Source organism: Durio zibethinus, unplaced genomic scaffold (genome assembly GCF_047325235.1).
Source record: "Durio zibethinus cultivar Kanyao isolate XHJ-2024 unplaced genomic scaffold, ASM4732523v1 HiC_scaffold_325, whole genome shotgun sequence".
Taxonomy (NCBI): Eukaryota; Viridiplantae; Streptophyta; class Magnoliopsida; order Malvales; family Malvaceae; genus Durio; species Durio zibethinus.
In genome coordinates this window covers 232037-235000 of record NW_028322948.1, presented here as the reverse complement: position 1 = coordinate 235000, position 2964 = coordinate 232037, and positions in this window count along the sequence as shown.

Genomic DNA, 2964 nt, shown 5'->3' with positions numbered 1-2964 from the left:
GGTGCTGGGGGCAAGCGCCCGCCCCAGGGCCCAGCGTGTGCCGATGGTTATCGGGGCAACCGGCCGCACCAGGGCCCAGGGTCTGCCGATGGTGCTCGAGGCAACCGCCCGCACCAAGGCTCAGCATGTGCCGATTGTGATCGAGGCAACAACCCACACCAGGGCCCAGCTTGTGCCGATGGCGGTCGAGGCAAGTGCCCGTACCGAAGGGCAGCCTATGCCGATGATGGTCGATGCATGTGCCATCACCATGCGTCATCATGTGCCATTGATGGTCGAGGCCTTGGCCGAAGTTCGATTTTGAGCCACGGTGCCCATGCTTGGCTCCAGCATGTGCTGGTGCCGCATTTTTTTCACTCGGGACAGCATCGCCGGAGCATCGCCGGAGTACCGCCGGAGAACCTGACCGGCGGCATTGGGGTTCCGACGATTGGGAGGGGGGCCGGGGGGGTGTGCGCACATGATGTGCGATGGGTGCTGGTACTTGGCCTTGTGTTGGCCCCCTATCCCTCATCAAACCTCTGAGAATTCACACCCCCTTAAAGAGCATTTGAGATTTTACAGGTTTGCTACCAGTAGCCGTTAAAGTGTCTGAAATGGGGACACTTTTTTCAAACGGTCACAAAATCTTCTCTACTTCGAGTTTTTAGCTGAATTTTTTTGTGCATGCCAACAAAAATAGAAGGATCATGCCTACAAAATTTGGGGCCAAAAATCCTTATAAAAAAATTTTAAAAAATCCCGAACCGCAAAAAGTTTCGAAAATCGTGAAAAATAGAAAACGAGTCATCCTCCAATGAAACTTCACGTGAAGGCTTAGGGGACCATTGTATGAATTTACAAGCCATAAAAATGGCATTGGCACGGCAGAAATTTGAAGATGTGCCTAAACCCACCAGGGCCCAGCGTGTGCCGATGGTGCTCGAGGCAACCGCCCGCACCAGGGCCCAGCGTGTGCCGATGGTGCTCGAGGCAACCGACCGCACCAGGGCCCAGCGTGTGCCGATGGTGGTCGAGGCAACCGCCCGCACCAGGGCCCAGCGTGTGCCGATGGTGGTCGAGGCAACCTGCCGCACCAGGGCGGAGCGTGTGCCGATGGTGGTCGAGGCAAGCGCCCGCACCAGGGCCCAGCGTGTGCCGATGGTGGTCGAGGCAAGCGCCCGCACCAGGGCCCAGCGTGTGCCGATGGTGGTCGAGGCTGCCGATGGTGGTCGAGGCAACCTGCCGCACCAGGGCCCAGCGTGTGCCGATGGTGCTCGAGGCAACCGACCGCACCAGGGCCGAGCGTGTGCCGATGGTGCTCGAGGCAAGCTGCCGCACCAGGGCCCAGCGTGTGCCGATGGTGGTCGAGGCAACCGCCCGCACCAGGGCCCAGCGTGTGCCGATGGTGATCGAGGCAACCGACCGCACCAGGGCCCAGCGTGTGCCGATGGTGCTCGAGGCAACCTGCCGCACCAGGGCCCAGCGTGTGCCGATGGTCGTCGAGGGAACCTGCCGCACCAGGGCCCAGCGTGTGCCGATGGTGGTCGAGGCAAGCGCCCGCACCAGGGCCCAGCGTGTGCCGATGGTGCTCGAGGCAACCGACCGCACCAGGGCCCAGCGTGTGCCGATGGTGCTCGAGGCAACCTGCCGCACCAGGGCCCAGCGTGTGCCGATGGTGCTCGAGGCAACCTGCCGCACCAGGGCCCAGCGTGTGCCGATGGTGGTCGAGGCAAGCGCCCGCACCAGGGCCCAGCGTGTGCCGATGGTGCTCGAGGCAACCGACCGCACCAGGGCCCAGCGTGTGCCGATGGTGGTCGAGGCAAGCGGCAGCACCAGGGCCCAGCGTGTGCCGATGGTGGTCGAGGCAAGCGCCCGCACCAGGGCCCAGCGTGTGCCGATGGTGGTCGAGGCAAGCGCCCGCACCAGGGCCCAACGTGTGCCGATGGTGCTGGGGGCAACCGCCCGCACCAGGGCCCAGCGTGTGCCGATGGTGATCGAGGCAACCGCCCGCCCCAGGGCCCAGCGTGTGCCGATGGTGGTCGAGGCAAGCGCCCGCACCAGTGCCCAGCGTGTGCCGATGGTGGTCGAGGCAAGCGCCCGCACCAGGGCCCAGCTTTTGCCGATGGTGATCGAGGCAACCGGCCGCTCCAGGGCCCAGCGTGTGCCGATGGTTATCGGGGCAACCGGCCGCACCAGGGCCCAGGGTCTGCCGATGGTGCTCGAGGCAACCGCCCGCACCAAGGCTCAGCATGTGCCGCTGGTGATCGAGGCAACAACCCACACCAGGGCCCAGCTTGTGCCGATGGCGGTCGAGGCAAGTGCCCGTACCGAAGGGCAGCCTATGCCGATGATGGTCGATGCATGTGCCATCACCATGCGTCATCATGTGCCATTGATGGTCGAGGCCTTGGCCGAAGTTCGATTTTGAGCCACGGTGCCCATGCTTGGCTCCAGCATGTGCTGGTGCCGCATTTTTTTCACTCGGGACAGCATCGCCGGAGCATCGCCGGAGTACCGCCGGAGAACCTGACCGGCGGCATTGGGGTTCCGGCGATTGGGAGGGGGGCCGGGGGGGTGTGCGCACATGATGTGCGATGGGTGCTGGTACTTGGCCTTGTGTTGGCCCCCTATCCCTCATCAAACCTCTGAGAATTCACACCCCCTTAAAGAGCATTTGAGATTTTACAGGTTTGCTACCAGTAGCCGTTAAAGTGTCTGAAATGGGGACACTTTTTTCAAACGGTCACAAAATCTTCTCTACTTCGAGTTTTTAGCTGAATTTTTTTGTGCATGCCAACAAAAATAGAAGGATCATGCCTACAAAATTTGGGGCCAAAAATCCTTATAAAAAAATTTTAAAAAATCCCGAACCGCAAAAAGTTTCGAAAATCGTGAAAAATAGAAAACGAGTCATCCTCCAACGAAACTTCACGTGAAGGCTTAGGGGACCATTGTATGAATTTACAAGCCATAAAAATGGCA